Consider the following 17,593-nt stretch of genomic DNA (forward strand, 5'->3'; position numbering starts at 1 on the left):
GGTTGGAAACTGGGGGGTGTCCACCAACTGTTGTTCAGGCCAGGTCCGGGATTGATCACGTCAGGAGGGAGCTAGGACTGGTTGCCTCTGGGGCCCCGGAACGGGGTGTGGGACTACCTATTCCCACGACGTTAGGGAATGGCAGCAGGTGTATGAACAGAGGGCCGTATCAACATCCGGGAGTGCGTCCCCGCTATCTTCAAGCGGTGATGTGCTCCGACCCTCTGGTTTCGGCCCGTGGTTCTGGGAGTGAGGATGAGCAGCCACCTGAGCTCAGGCTTGTGTATTTCAATGCCAGGTCTGTAGTTAATAAGGCTCCTCTCATCCGGGATTTGGTTGAGGGAGAGCATGCGGACCTGGCTTGCATTATGGAGACCTGGTTGGCCTCAGAGGGTGGTGTCCCTCTGGTTGATCTTTGCCCACCAGGTTTCCGGGTGCTGCACCGGCCTCGGGCTCAGGGTAGGGGCGGGGGAGTGGTGGTAGTTGTGAGGGAGACCCTTTGTCCGCAGGAGGCCACTGTTGTCCAAATAGCCGGGTGTGAGTCCCTCCTCTTGAGATGTGGCCCTAGAGCTCAGTTGGGCTTGCTGCTGGTGTACCTTTCACCTAGTCGCGCAGCAGCAGCCCTGCCTGAGCTTCTCGACATCCTCTCGGGGCTGGTGATTGAGTTCCCCAAATTTATGATTTTGGGTGACTTTAATCTACCATCCCTGGGAGGATCATCTGAGTTAGCTCGGGAGTTCATGGCTTCCATGATGGCCATGGACCTGATGCAAGTAATTCAGGGCCCGACTCATGTGGGGGGCCACAAGCTTGATTTGATTTTTCTATCTGGACGGTGGTTAGATGATCTGGGTGGGGGTTCTCTAATTGTTATGCCCCTGTCATGGACCAATCATCATCTCCTGCGGTTGGTCTTCCGTTTTGCAAATCCCCGTCGTGGGGTTGTTGAACCAACTAGATGGTTCCGTCCCAGGCGCTTAATGGACCCTGAGAGGTTCCAGGCAGCGCTTGGGTCCCCACCTGCCTCCTTTTCTCACAGCTTGGCCGAGGCCCTTGTGGAAGCCTGGGAAAATGCAGCCACGGAGGCACTCGACTGAGTTGTACCCATGCGGCCCCTGACCCGGTGCAGATCCCAGCGTGCTCCATTGTTTTCTGCGGAGCTCCGGGAAATGAAGCTTCGGAGATGGGGCCTAGAGAGCTGTTGGAGATCCAGCCGGTCTGAATCCGACCGATCGCGACTAAGGTCGTTTACAAGGTCTTATCTTGCAGCGATGAGGATGGCAAGGTCTAATTACTTTGCTACCCTCATTGCGTCCACAGATAACCACCCGGCCGCTCTGTTTAGGGTGACCAGCTCTCTCCTTAATCAGGAGGTGAGGGAGGAGCCCTTGCAGGGCCATGCCGAGGAGTTTAGCCAACATCTGTCGGACAAAATCGCTCGGATCCGGACCGGTTTGGACTCCAACTGGGCAGAGTCTGACGATGAGGACATGGGCGGTCTTGTTGATATTATCTGGGAGGAGTTCGATCCTGTGACTCTGGACAAAGTGGACAGGATCATGGGGAAGCTGAGCTCCACCACGTGTTTATTGGACCCGTGCCCCTCCTGGCTGGTTTATGCGGCTTGGGAGGGGACACGAGGCTGGATCCAGGCAGTGATAACTGCTTCCTTGAGGGAGGGTAGTTTTCCTGCCGCCTTGAAGGAGGCGGTGGTGAGACCTCTCCTCAAGAAGCCTGTCTTGGACCCAGCTGTATTAAACAACTTTCGTCCGGTCTCCAACCTTCGCTTTCTTGTGAAGGTTGTTGAGAGCGTGGTGGCGCATCAGCTCCCGTTGTTCCTGGAGGAAGCTGATTATCTGGACCTGTACCAATCGGGTTTCAGGCCCGGGCACAGCATGGAGACGGCATTGGTCGCTCTGGTGAATGATCTCTGGCGGGCTCGGGACAGGGGTTGTTCCTCTATCCTAGTCCTATTAGACCTGTCAGCGGCTTTTGATACCATCGACCATGGTATCTTGCTGCAGCATCTCAGGGGGTTGGGAGTGGGAGGCACTGTTCTTCAGTGGTTCTCCTCCTAGCTTCTGGGACGCTCGCAGTCGGTGTTGGCAGGGGGGGCAGAGGTCGACCTCGAGGCGTCTCGTTTGTGGAGTTCCTCAAGGGTTGGTCCTCTCGCCTCTCTTGTTCAACATCTATATGAAACCGCTGGGAGAGATCATTCATGGTTTTGGGGTTGGGTATCATCAATATGCTGATGATACCCAGCTCTTCATCTCTACCCCAAACCACCCCAGTGATGCCCTTGATGTGATGTCCCGTTGCCTGGAGGCGGTTTGGGTCTGCATGGGGAGGAACAGGCTTCAGCTCAACCCTGACAAGACTGAGTGGCTGTGCGTGCCGGCATCTCGGGAAATTCAGATTATTCCATCTCTAATCATGGGGGGTGAGATATTACCCCCCGTAGATAGGGCTCGTAACTTGGGTGTCCTCCTAGACTCACAGCTCTCTTTGGAAGATCATATAGGAGCTGTGACTAGGGGGGCCTTCGCCCAGGTTTGCCTGGTGTGCCAGTTGCGGCCCTATCTGGACCAGGATGCCTTGCGCACAGTCACTCATGCACTCGTGACCTCTCGTTTGGACTACTGCAATGCTCTCTACATGGGGCTGCCCTTGAGGACTACTCGGAGGCTTCAGCTGGTGCAGAATGCAGCCGCGCGAGTTGTGTTGGGGGTCTCCCGATACTCCCATGTAACACCTCTACTCCGTGAGCTGCATTGGCTTCCGGTTGCCCTCCGGGTAAGATTCAAGGTGCTGGTAATGACCTATAAAGCCCTAAATGGCATGGGTCCGGATTACATGGGAGCACCTGCTGCCGGCATCGACTTCCCTTCGTCCAGTGCGCTCCCACAGAGAGGGCCTCCTTAGGGTGCTGTCGGTCAAAGAGTGTCGACTGGCAGCCCCCAGGGGGAGGGCATTCTCTGTGGGCATGCCAGACCTTTGGAACCATTTACCGGTGGAGCTCCGGATGGCTCCCGACCTTCGCTCCTTCTGACATGACCTAAAAACATACTTATTTGAACAAGCCGGCCTGGTCTGAAGGGTTGGGGTATTTTAATATTAACTGTATTAATTTTATTGGAATTGGGCTGTATTATTTAATTCTTTTTTAACTTTTGTACATTGTATTTTTACTGTATTTGCCCTGTACACCACCCTGAGTCCTTCGGGAGAAGGGCGGTACAGAAATTAAATAATTATTATTATTATTATTATTATTATTATTATTATTATTATTATTATTATTATTATTATTATTATTATTATTATTATTATTATTATTATTATTATTATTATTATCTGTACTTATCTTCTGCCATCTTGTTATTACCCAGATGTGTGCAATCTAGATCTGCTGTTATGGTGTGAGTTCAGGTTTGCCTCTTTTTAGAAGTCCATTATGTGGTGAGCAGACATTTCTATACACCAGGATTTACTGGAAGTTATGAACTAGGGACCAACTTTATCTGGAGCCCTAGTAGAGCTCCAGTGTTATGTAACAATAAAAGTCAGTCTGATTGATTGAGATTAAGATTGCATACCTCAGCAGTAAAAAGAGGAGGAATGAAAAAAAGTTTTACATTCCCACATTTATGGTAGGAAGATGTCTATGTATTTATGTGTATGCTTTCTGTCTTGCTTTCGGTTAATTCAGAGACTATAGTGAGCACAACAACTCATATCCCAGAATTTACTTACTTACTTACTTACTTACTTACTTACTTACTTACTTACTTACTTACTGTATGTATGTATGTATGTATGTATGTATGTATGTATGTAATTATGTAAGTACTGCATTTAACCCCCCTTTTTAGCTAACAAAGGCTCCCAAGTCATCCTACATAGTTAAGAAATAAGCATACTTGCTGTCAAGGACATATTGGAATGCAATATCTCTCTGTGTGTCTTGTGGAAATGATTTGTCTTGTTCTTACTCAGATATGTCAAACACAAGGCCTGGGGGCCGGATCCGGCCCACAAAGTGGTTTCATGTGGCCCGTGAAGTCATCCTGGAAACAGTGAGGGAATGGCCCCGGCCAGCCGGAAGCCAATGTACAATTTCGTGGTGACCATCTATGCTGAAACGCATTCAGTCTTAGCTCCACAAGGCTGTCTGGAAACAGCGAGGGACCAGTCCCTGTCGCATTGGCCCCCTGGGTACACGCTGGGGAGGTATCACCCTTTGTGAGGAATGAAGAAATGTACCATTGCCTGCAAGTGGCCAGCACATGGCCCTGCCTGCTTCGGGTAGGCTAGGGGCTGGGCAGCGTTGCGCTTCTCCTCAGATTCATGCTACCTGGCTCAGCCTCTCGGCACTGTGAGGAGAGCGCCCCGTTGCCTGCCAAAACCGGGCAGGCTGAGGGCTGGGCAGCATTGCGCAGGTAACATCGACTCTCACGCTGCTCATGGCATCCCCTCCCCCAGAGCCCACCAAGCTGGATATGTGAAGTAGGCAAGGGCCATGTGCTGGCCACTTCCAGGCGATGGTGCATTTCTTCATTCCTCACGAAGGATGACACTCCCCAGCTGCATTTCTTGCCTGTTTTTCTCCCTCCCTCAACTCAAATATTTTCCCACCACTCTTAGGAAGGAAGGAAGGAAGGAAGGAAGGAAGGAAGGAAGGAAGGAAGGAAGGAAGGAAGGAAGGAAGGAAAGGGAGGGTCTGAGGGAAGTCCTGCCTTAGTCCTTCCCTGATGCCCTTTCACCATCCCCTTGCCCCCTCCTCCTGGCCTATCCTGGGGGGGTCTCCCATCCTATTGCTAAGGAAGCTTTGGATACAAAGCCAGGTCTCCTCATATGGAGGGGGAGTGGGCCTCCCTCTTGACTTTGTCCTCATACCCATCATGAGCAACTTGGCTAAGGAGAGCAAGCACAGCAGCAACAGCCTTGAGGAAGAGGTAAGTGCAGCTGGGTGCCCCCTTGGGGAAGTGGGGCTGGGCTTAGTGCTGCAGGTGCTTGAGGGCTGGGCTGGGCATTTGTATGGCCTGAGAGGAACAGTGAGGCTCCTCCAGTGGACCATGCCTTGGCACTTGCCCTGGTCCCACCTCCTTCTGCCAAAGACCCTCAGATCTGTCCCACTCCTGCCCAGGCCCCCATAGGCACCCTTGACGTGAACGATGTAGAGCTGACCATGCCTACCCAGTAGGCCACACACACTCCAGCCATGCCCACCCAGTAGCCTGCGCCCATCCTGGACACACCCACCCAGCCCCCCGAGGCCAACTGCAATGCTGATGCGGCCCTCAGTGAAATTGAGTTTGACACCCCTGTTCTTACTCATTTCTTCCTTGGACTGTATTATTTTAATGGGTTGTAGATTTTTATATTGTTTTGTATATGTTGTTCAGTGTCCAGTGTACCTGAATAAATAAAATTTCTAAATCAATGGTTCAAACAAAAGGAAGAGATAAAGATGGAACATGAAATAGGTTAACTACTTCCTATCTCCCCGTCCACCAATCTTTTCAACCACTTTGAGCTTTTCAGCATTAATGTTAATTCTTTTTTATTTTTTATTGTCTTTGATCAGTTTTTCATCTCATTTGCTGTTTTAGTGCATTTGCTTCTGCCGTATTCTTCATTGTTTTTCCCATGAGCTACCAAGGCACTATCTTGTTCTAGATTGGCTAGTGCAGGGGTAGGCAACCTTGGCTCTTTTATGACTCGTGGACTTCAACTCCCAGAATTCCTGAGCCAGCTGGCTCAGGAATTCTGGGAGTTGAGGGGGCAGCTGGCTCAGGAATTCTGGGAGTTGAAGTCCATGAGTTATAAAAGAGCCAAGGTTGCCTACCCCTGGGCTAGTGAATCAATCAATCATGAATTTCAAACCAGAAATGCTCTGAAAATTTTGGTGCTGTTTCTGACCGGTTTTGTTCATGCAAGGTCTTCAACTTTTCCATCAAAAGAACACTGTCTATACCTTTTGCATGGCTGTTAAGATGGTATCTCATCCTATTTTCAGATTTGTCTATTCAATAGTAGAAACAGATTGGAGTCTTCTTTTTTAAGAAGCACAAAAGTTGTGTATTTTCATAAGAGCATGGAGAGCAGACACAAACAGATTATGTAGTAATTGTCAGTATGCAATTGACAACCCCAAAACATATCTATATTGGCTGAAGTCTTCTGTTGATGTCATGGATGTGTCTATATATTTTTCCTGGTACCAGTATGGACCTAATTTTCCATTGTCACATTTTGAGACCCTTTTTGATTTCTACACCCCTGATATTTCTTATGGTTATCCCATTTAGATTACCAAGTCTGATCATTCTGCCCTTTTAATGATCAACCAAGATCAACATCCATTTTCCATTCTGTCTTAACCTGCAATTGCAGATGATGTTTGCCACATTTACTCTTGGATTGGACCATAGTTTAGTGAGTCAACAAAATATTCTGGCTTCATAAAGTGCCAAGAATCATAAACTAATCATAGAGATTGGTTTTGAAACTAAAATGTGGTGAGTGAGTTTGTGATTTGGGCCATTTTAGGTATCCATGCTCATCCATCCATTGAGTAGCTTATCTTTTAAAGTATCCTATAGGATTGTAAGGGATGCAGTGGCTCAGTGGGTTAGGACGCTGAGCTTGTCGATCAGAAAGTCGGCAGTTTGGCGGGTCGAATCCCGAGTGCCGCGTAACAGAGTGACCGCCTGTTACTCATCCCAGCTTCTGCCCACCTAGCAGTTTGAAAGCACGTAAAAATGCAAGTAGAAAAATAGGGACCACTCCGGTGGGAAGGTAACAGCCTTCCGTGCGCCTTTGGCGTCTAGTCATGCCGGCCACATGACCACGGAGAGGTCCTCGGACAAACGCTGGCTCTTTGGCTTTGAAACGGAGATGAGCACCAGCCCCTAGAGTCAGAAATGACTAGCACGCATTTGCGGGGGAACCTTTACCTTTACCTTTATAGGATTGTAATAAAATAAGTTATGGAGACAGAGCAGTTATACTGTTTGAAGCTTTTGGAAGGAACAATGAACAATGGAAAGTGAGGAATACATTAAAGAAAAACTTCACTTAAGAATTTTATCAAACCCTCCCCCCCCCCGCTTTGGTAAAGGCTTGTGAGCAGAATGGAAGGCCAAGAAGGCTATTGGGCTGCCTTTGAGGGGGCAGGTTGCAAACCATATAAGGCCAGATCAGGTTTCACATATCTGAGCTGCTAGCACTGCTGTTGTTGGCTGGAAAGATGTGGAGTCTGCCTTACCTGGGCTTTCTGCCCATGTTCTTTTAGGAAATTTGGACTCAAGAAAGAGAGAGAGAGAGAGAGACAAATCAAATGCGGAACTTCTTAAGTATCATCCAAGAAGGGTATTAGTGCTAATTGAAATTCACCTCCACGAGTAGAATGAATCATCAGAATATATACAGTATATGCACGCACACACACAGACACACAGAGAGTGGAAAACAAGGTTGTGCAACCTCACCCCAGTGTGTGTGTCACTGGCCGGTGGAATTTTTAGAAAGGCAGCAGTTTGCGTTCATCACTGTGGTTCGTGATTGCACACACCTGTTCAAGCCCAAAGGTTTTGCAACAACAAAAAAATAAGGAAGCTGAACTTGTTTCTTTCTCCTGCACAGCACAGAAAAAAGAAGCAAACCACAGCTGTTTGGGCTGTTAACCGATAGCAGCAGCCCCTCCTTTCCAACCAATCTCTTCCCCCCCCCATTACATAATTGAGGATAACGTTTTCAAAGCATATGGGCCGGAGGTATTATCATCTCATTAAAACTTTAGGTAGGAAACAATCGAGCATATTCTCACACATTTCTGCTTGGGTCTCTATAACAAATGTTTGTAATTAGGGATGCTATAAACAGTTTATTAAATAATAAATGAAGAAAGGAGGAGGGGAAAAAAGGGGCTTGATGAGCTATAGAAGGTAACAGATTTTATGTACGGTGACATACAAGCCCTGGGATGAGCTTTGAATGATTGCTTCTCATTTACTTGATATTAACTAGTCACTTTGGGCAGTTTAAGCTAGAGGCAGCCCAGGCTTCTATTAATGGGTGCTTCCTCTAAAAGAAGGAAGAGCTCAGGAGAGGGCATTAAAATAAAGGATTTATGACACGGAGCTTACTTTCCCTAAGTTCTACAATTTGCTTTGGAATGCTCGCGCTGCCTAATAGGATCATCACCATCTTTATCATCCAATATTGCAAGACGGATTTTGTCACCTGTTCATCTCACCTTGATTTGTGCCTTCATCTGCAGCCAGAAGGACAGAAACACAGCAGGTGTGGTTTAGGAAAATGAAAGAGGAATTCTGCAAGCTCCCTGTAGGTCCCTCTAATTCGTAATTATCACTGTAGGCTAACTGATAATGGCTTTCCAGCATACTTTGCCCAGCAGAACTTGGCAATGCCCAGCACTGAACCTTCGACTTTTTGCATCTAAAGTAGGCACTTAGCTAACTCCCTGCTCCTATTGTTCTTCATAATTATCACATGCAAAGCAGGCTGAATATTCTCCCTTTTGAGCTAATTCCCATTGCTGAATGATGGATGACCCAGGGTCAGGCACCGTTACAAAAGTTAGCTAGGCTGCTTCCAACCTTGCCCTTAAGTAGAAATCCTTGGTCCGAATTCTTCACCCTGTGGTCTGAAGCAACTTTTTTGACGTTTGCCAGAATGCCGATAACAAAATCCTGGCACAATTTGGAATGTTTATGCCCTTGAGTGGTTCTGGCTGTTTTGTGAGTGTGAGGATAACTGCCTGAACAGTGGTTTGGTTCTATTAGGCCCATTTTTGCTGGCACATTTATGTTTCAGCTTGTAGTGCTGAATCTTGTTTTCATCCCCAGGTCTAAGAATGAGAAAGTCTGTACCTTGAATCCTATGAATTCTTCACATGTGAGTAACTACCATGGCCTTCTATGTGTTGAATTGAAAAAAGAAATAGATTTTCAGTTCAGTATCACTTCCAGGCAAGTCTGATCACTGGAATTAATCACTGCTTTGTATTCCACGTAACGATGAGAGAACAGCGTTATCCTTTATTGAAATATAAAATTAAGGTAAGATAAGATTTCCTATGTTTAATGTGGTTTTAGAAGAACTTAAATATCCTTTTCCATCGTGTTCATCCAGTGGAGCCAATGAAGGTTTAATCCAACAACTCTGTGGAAAAGGCTGGCATAGAGAGCCCCCCGACTAAACCATAGTGGGTTTTATCCAGTAGTTGTTTTCAGGGTGGATTGCAACACGTGTGACTATTTAACTGATCACAAGAGGGACCAAATGATCCTTGAACTGTGTAGTCCTCAGAGACTTGAGATGCAGGCTAGCCTCACAAGACTAAACTATGTGCAGCGAACTTGCAGAAAGGTAGAGCCAACGGACCTTACTGTTTGGATCCTTCTACTCATAGTCATTATTGAAAAAAGAGCAGAAGGATTGCTCTGCTGAAATGGGTATTCCCATCTTATGTTCACAGCAGAGCCTGTATTCAATCTAAGTTGATGAAAGTGAGGCATCAAGCACAGTATTTTTTCATTACCATCGAAAAAATATATATAATATACGCGAAATGGTCCCAGAACAGATTTGAGGAACCTGTGGTCCCTCAGGAGTTGCTGAACAATGTGGAACATCTTTCAATATTAGACATGTAGCTGCTGAGAGATGGAGTTGAGCAACAATTGGAGGGCCTCAGGTTCTCCACCCATTTCCTAAAAAACAGAGCGCTAATAACTCCTCCAACAAATCATGTTGCAAAGGTCTTGATTTCTTTGTGTAACAGAATGCCAGAAAGCCTGTTTTTGTTTTTGTTTTGTAAATAGATTTTCAATTATTTTGCATGACTCTAATCTAGAAATCTATTTAGATTTTTAATTTTAGAACATCACACGATCTCTAACCTATCCTTCCATCCACCATCTAACTACCTATTAACAAACTCTAATAGAAGCCCTTGATTTTATCATAGCTTTTTGCTTCCCAAATATTTGGCCCTAACTTTAGTTGAAACTTTCCCCCCAACTGAAATGGTGATCAAGTATTTATTTTTAGAATGATGAGAGTGTCTATTTCCAATTAGTCTTTAACTTGTATTTCTGTGGAGCACAATTTGAAAGTGTAATCAGAAGGGTTAGGGTAATTATTAGGGCTACAAAGCACTTCGGATTTGAAGGGAAAAAGGTGCTTTTGGGGGAATTGGTTGGGGAATTCTGGTAGTTGAGGTCCATGCATCTTAAAGCCGATGAGATTGAGGAACACTGCCTTGAACCAAATGCATACTGCAAATTGTGTGGAGTTGTGTGGTCCTGGGAGAAACATTCTACTTTCATGAATTGTAGACAGACCTTACATATGGATTAGCACCAGGTCCGAAGCATCTTTTCAACTTTGACTCTAGTATTCAATGCAACCCCAATGTTTATCTAAATCTATGAATTGTACTGTTCACGGGGCTCCTTCCAAGTGGGATACTTTGACAATTGCCCACTTTGTCTGGCCATTCATGCTCTGAACTCTCTAGGACTTCATTCAGATTAGGCCTATATAGGTGAGGCTTAAGAACCAGAAAAGGCATTGCAGAGTTGCTGAGGAGATTTCAGGTTTCTGTTCTTATCAATTTCTAACTATCCTCCCTGCTTACCACTGAAGGGAACATAGTTCTTTTTTGCCACTGGACTCTGGATTTAGTCTAAGTTGTGTGTGCGTGCATGTGCATGTGCATACGTGTGTAAAAGTAAAATTTCATCCCCATTTTACTTCCCATTTTTACTTAGCAACCAAACATCATTTCAGTATTTTCTCTCCTTTCCTTCTCCCCCCCCCCCAAATTGTGATGTGTAACTTGGAAGCATATGCCTCTTCTTTCTATAATATTAAAAGCAAATCGGCTAATAAAAATAAGGGCAATTATACATTCAGTCAAGGGAGGGGAGTTTTGCTGATGTTGAAATATTGTGCCAGATTAATTTAAAAAGCAGGGCTGTGAATGGATGGATGGATGGATGGATGGATTGATGGATAGATAGATAGATAGATAGACAGACAGACAGACAGACAGACAGACATACAGACAGAGTTTATTTATGAAGACACTTTTGAAAGCAGTGGGAAGAGTGAGAACAATCACAAAAAAGCATTGCATTCTGTTGAGGTGGGAGATTTGCTGGGGGAGTGGGGGTCTGTTGTTGTTGAGGGCAGGTAAACTAGATTAATAACAGAACGCTCATGAGAAGGTTTCAAATCTTGCTGTCAGAGGGTAATAATTAATGATCAAATGTTAATGGAGATGCTGGGTTGTTGATGCCATTAATTCAGCTCAGTGGAGCCAGTCCTGCCCAGGATCTGCCACAGCTGTCACTGCATTTGCTTAATTATTCCAGTGCCTTCAGGCTTTCCTCTTCAACCCTCCCCAACACCCTCTCTCCACCCACCCCCCCAATGCTTTTCCTACTAACTACAGGATGGTCTGTTTTCAGCGAAGCAGAATCTTGAAGACTGTCCTGCTTGTGGACTAGACAGGCCAGGCTCAGTCTGAAAAGCTAAAGGCAGGAAAGAAGTAAAATGCAAAGTTAGCTTCTTTCTGTGGGTGCAGAAATGAGTAAATCCCAGACACTGACATTGATGTAAACTTCTCTGGTGATGTCCCTTGTCTGGTTCATGATTTTTTCCATAAAAAAAGAAGAGTTAAGTAATCATTAAAAAGAGAGATGATTAATGAAGTCAGTTTCAACAAAACTATCTTTTTACCAGAACAGCCATGCAGGTGTGCTTGTGAGATACTGAAAGAGACATGAGATTTCCACCTATGGGAAGCCAAAACCAAGCAATCTATCCTATCTTGATGTGTAGTCTCTGCCAGTGGGACTTAAACAAATTTATATTCAATATAAATTTTGTGTTAAGCAAGCAAAAGGACTTTTTCTTGCTTATAGTCCAAATTTTTCCTTCAATCAATTAGCCAATTAATTTTATTGTATAGCAGCCACCTCGAATGCATTCATTAATATATACAGTATATATATATATATATAAATATATATCTTCGGCTTCTTGCTTGTGTGTGCAAAGCGTGATCAGAGCTGCCGTCTCTCTATAAATATTGGTTGGGGTGTGTGGGGTGCTGGCTTTGTTGCTGTAAGCAGGTTGGTTGGCTGTGTTGTTACATGTTGATTGGTTGATGGGGTTATTGTTTGTGGATTAGTCGGCTGTTTTGTTACTAATGCACAAACAATAACCCCATCAACCAATCAACATGTAACAACACAGCCAACCAACCCGCTTACAGCAACAAAGCCAGCACCCCACACACCCCAACCAATATTTATTTTATTTATTTTTATTTATTTAGTTACATTTATATACCGCCCTATTCCCTGAGGACTCAGGGCGGTTTACAGGAAATTAAAAAATCCACCATACAAAAGTTAAAAAACCAAATTAAAAATATTAAATTGACCCTGTATACTTAAAACCCCAATTAAAATTTCTCCTCAGCCTGGGCCCGAGAGCTCAAAGAGCCAGGTCTTCAGGCCCCGGCGGAATGATCGGAGGTCGGGGGCAGTCCTCAGCTCCACCGGCAGCTGGTTCCAGAGGGCAGGCGCTCCCACTGAGAAGGCCCTATCCCTGGGTGTCACCCGCCGGCAATCTCTCACCGGCGGCACCCTGAGCAGACCCTCCCTGTGGGAGCGCACTGGGCGAAGGGCGTTTGATGCCGGCAGCAGGTGTTCCCTCAAATAGCCTGGACCCAGGCCATGTAGGGCTTTATAGGTAATAACCAGCACCTTGAATTTCACCCGGAGGGCAACCGGAAGCCAATGCAGCTCGCGGAGTAGAGGTGTTACATGGGAGTATCGGGAGACCCCCATTACAACTCGCGCGGCCGCATTCTGCACCAGTTGAAGCCTCCGAGTGGTCTTCAAGGGCAGCCCCATGTAGAGAGCGTTACAGTAGTCCAGACGGGAGGTAACAAGCGCATGAGTAACTGTGCGTAGGGCGTCTCGGTCCAGATAGGGACGCAACTGGCGCACCAGGCGAACCTGTGCAAAAGCCCCCCTGGTCACGGCTCCTATGTGGTCTTCAAAATTGAGCCGTGAGTCCAGGAGGACGCCCAGGTTGCGAGCCCTATCAACGGGGGGTAACACCTCACCCCCCATCGTTAGAGATGGAATAAGTTGGTTAACCCGAGATGCTGATATGCACAGCCACTCAGTCTTGGCGGGATTGAGACGAAGCCTGTTTCTCCCCATCCAGACCTGAACCGCCTCCAGGCACCGGGACATCACGGAGAGGGCATCGCTGGGTTGGTTCGGGGTGGAAAGAAAAAGTTGGGTATCATCAGCGTACTGGTGATACCCCACCCCGAAACCACGAATGATCTCGCCCAGCGGCTTCATATAGATGTTGAACAGGAGAGGCGAGAGGACCGACCCCTGAGGAACTCCACAAATGAGAGACCTCGGGGCGGATCTCTGCCCTCCTGTCAACACCGACTGCGAGCGGCCCTGGAGGTAGGAGGAGAACCACCGTAGAACGGTGCCTCCCACTCCCAACCCCCTGAGACGCCGCAGCAGGATACCATGGTCGATGGTATCGAAAGCCGCTGAGAGATCTAATAGGACCAGGACAGAGGAGCAACCCCTGTCCCTAGCCCTCCAGAGATCATTCACCAGCGCGACCAATGCCGTCTCCGTGCTGTGTCCGGGCCTGAAGCCCGATTGGTACGGGTCCAGATAATCAGTTTCCTCCAGGAACAGAGGGAGCTGATGCGCCACCACACTCTCAACAACCTTCGCCAGAAAGCGAAGGTTGAAGACTGGACGATAATTGTTTAAAACAGCCGGGTCCAAAGCAGGCTTCTTGAGAAGGGGCCTCACCACCGCCTCCTTCAAGGCGGCAGGGAAGACCCTCCTTCAAAGAAGCAGTTATTACTGCATGGAACCAGCCTCGTGTTCCCTCCCGAGCCGCATAAGCTAGCCAGGAGGGGCACAGATCCAACAAACAGGTGGTGGTGCTCAGTCTCCCCATGATCCTGTCCACATCATCAGGGGAAACAGGGTCGAACTCAGTCCAGATAACATGCTCAAGACCGCCTGATTCCTCCACGTCAGACTCTGCCCAGTCAGAGTCCAGACCGGTCCGGATCCGAGCGATTTTGTCCACCAGATGATGACTAAACTCCTCGGCTCGTCCCTGCACGGGATCCTCTCTCACCTCCTGGTTAAGGAGGGAGCGAGTCACCCTAAACAGGGCGGCCGGGCGATTATCTGCGGACGCGATAAGGGCGGCAAAGTAGTTAGACTTCGCCGTCCTTATCGCCGCAAGATAAGACCTTATAAAGGTTCTTAACTGCAATCGGTCGGATTCGGATCGGCTGGATCTCCAACCGCTCTCTAGACCTCGTCTCCGACGCTTCATCTCCCGGAGCTCCACAGAGAACCATGGGGCCCAACGGGATCTGCGCCGGGTCAGAGGTCGCATGGGTACAACGCAGTCAAGTGCCCTGGTGGCAGCCGTTTCCCAGGCCTCCACCAGAGCATCGACTGGGCTGTGGGTAAGGGTGATAGGTATAGGCCCAAGCGCCCTCTGGAACCGATCCGGGTCCATTAGGCGCCTGGGGCGGAACCACCTGGACGGTTCCGCCGCCCAGCGGCGGGGGGTGGCATGACGGAAAACCAGCCTCAGGAGGTGGTGATCTGACCATGACAGAGGGGTGATGGACGGGGAACCCCCTCCCAGATCGTCCAACCACTGTCCAGACAGGAACACCAGGTCGAGAGTATGATCCCCCTCATGGGTCGGGCCCTCAATAACCTGGGTCAGGCCCATGGCTGTCATGGAAGCCATGAACTCCCGAGCCAACTCCGACGACCCTCCCAGTGACGGCAGGTTGAAGTCACCCAGGACTATAAGCCTGGGGAACTCCACTGCCAACCCTGAGAGGGCGTCGAGCAGCTCAGGCAGGGCTGTTGCCACACAGCTGGGCGCCAGGTATGTAAGCAACAAGCCCAACTGAACCCGAGGACCACATCTCAAGAGGAGGGATTCACTCCCGGCCATCTGGACAATGGTGGCCTCCCGGGGACACAAAGTCTCCCGAATAACCACTGCCACTCCACCACCCCTGCCCTGAGCCCGCGGCTGGTGCAGCACCCGGAAACCCGGCGGGCATAACTCGGTGAGAGGCACCCCTCCCTCTGAGCCCAGCCAAGTTTCCGTGATGCACGCTAGATCCGCACATTCCTCCTCGATCAGGTCACGGATGAGGGGAGCTTTGTTGACTACGGATCTAGCGTTAAAATAGACCAACCTGAGCTCAGGGGCCTGATCACCCTCATCCCCGGGTAAGAGGGCGCTAACCGGAGGGTCGGAGCGCGCCACCGCTCGGAGATAGCGGGGGCGCGATCCCAGGTGTTGATATGGCCCTCCGCGCAAACACCTGCTGCCTTTCCCTATCGCCGTGGGGATTTGAAGCCCCACCCCCACATTCCCAGAACCAGCAGCCACCTCCTCCGACCCCGTCCCGTCGGGACCTCTAACAGGTCCAGACTGAGTGCCGGTTAAAGATTCCCTCCCTCCCCTCCCCTCCCTCCCCCTCCCTAACCTTTTAAAATAACCGGCTAAAATTTTTATCAGGGGCCTCTTAGTACGTCTCCACTCGAGGCCCCTAGTTAAGCCCAGCCACCTCTCGGAGCCCCAGCAATTGGGTCCGTCATCAAGGGGAATGTTAGAAAAGAAGGCTGGTCGTATCCAAGAGGGAGAAACCCCTCTGAGGGCGCACAAATCCGAACCAGAGTATTGTAAACGAGCCATGAGATGGAACTGTCTATATGAGCCATTGTTCACAAATGGGGTCAAAAGTTGTTAAGCTGATGGGATGTTAGTTCAGATGTAAAGAACATTAAGTCCGGAACGTGTCTTCATCCAGCAGTCTGCCAATCCGGCTCTGCTCTCACCTGAGCCGGTCCAGACAAGAGCTCATGACTGTCCTCTCACCTAGCCATGAAATCCAGCCTGGGATGGATAGGGGCAGCGTTGCTGGGGAGGCAAAAGTCCACCTTGCTAGTCTCTCACACCAGTAGGGGATTCATAGCCAGTCCAGAGCCGCCCTCTCACCACGGCCTGTCCAAGACTCCTTCCGGAACATCATAGGGAGGTCACGGGAACAGGAGAAAAAATGTCCCAAGTCCTGTTCCAGCATCCAGTCCATCTTAGAAAGTAGCAAGCAGACCATCCAGCACACAAATCCATTTCTAGGGCTGCATTTATAGAGAGACGGCAGCTCTGATCACGCTTTGCTCGCACAAGCACGAAACCGAAGACACCAGCCTGAAGATGACGAGTGGGACGTCATCGAAACGTCGCCAAGACACTATCAATCTTACACGGGAAAAGACCTGAATACGCCAAGACCTACATACATATATATATATATATATATATATATATATATATATATATATATATATATATATATATATATATATATATATATATATATATAAACGTTTTGTTTCATATATTCTCTTCCTTCCTATCCTCAAGTATGCACCAAAACACTGTGAGAAGAGACACAGCTCTCTTTAAATCTTTGCCAATTAATCAATAGAATGTCCAGCCTAACCTCCCTTGGCCAACCTGTATTTGATATGGTGTTTCAGTTTGATATTTATTTCATATTTAATATTTAAAAGCAAGCCCTACATCCCATTGGAGGTAGCTTGCTTTATAAGTGTAAAGTCCACTGTACATTGGCACTTGGATCCCTTCCAACCTGAAATGCTTAAAAATATTGTAAAGCATGACAACAATTCAAAATCAATCCCTAATGTTGTACATGGCAATTTAAAATAATTGAAGCTCTTCAAATTTTTATACGTCCTTGAATTTGGAAGCATTTGTGGTGCAGAGCATGTGCAATATGTAGTGATTTAAGATTATTGGAGCCTTTTGTGTTTCAGTTTGAATGCGATAGGACTTTGGCAGTGCAAAGGGATTTAACATTATCAGAACATTTTATATGTTTTACAGGTGGGTTTCATCTCAGTCTTGGACAGCAGAAATGTGCAACATATTATTGCTTGAAATGATCATAGAAACAGTGCCATAGTTTTCCTAAGTGTGGACTTTTCTTGAACAGCCAAACAATTTGTTAGACATAGAGTCATTTTAGTAGAACAATTTCATATTTTGAATTTGATATTGGTAATAGCTACCGTGTGGCCATGTTTAGAGGGCAACTTTCCCGATGTAAGGTCTTAAATATGTGCAACCTGATGGATATATCTTTATATTTGATGTTTGAAAAGGTAGCGCCTTTCATCAATTGCATCCCATCCTCTCATCAGATCTAGCAATTTCATTCTGCAAGGTTAGGCTCTCAAAGTAGAAATTAGGCAGTAGCATGTGCAACTGGGTATCAAGGCATGTAATTGCCCAATTTGTATTTGCCAAATGTCCATCTGCCAGCATTGATTTTTTTTTAAAAAAAGGTGGTTCTCTTCTGAAATTCTCTGGAATTTCTAATCTAATCAATCTGAATACCCAAGCAATCCCATTTGTGCACCCA

This window comes from Vipera berus (assembly GCF_964194415.1).
Source record: "Vipera berus genome assembly, chromosome: 1".
Taxonomy (NCBI): Eukaryota; Metazoa; Chordata; class Lepidosauria; order Squamata; family Viperidae; genus Vipera; species Vipera berus.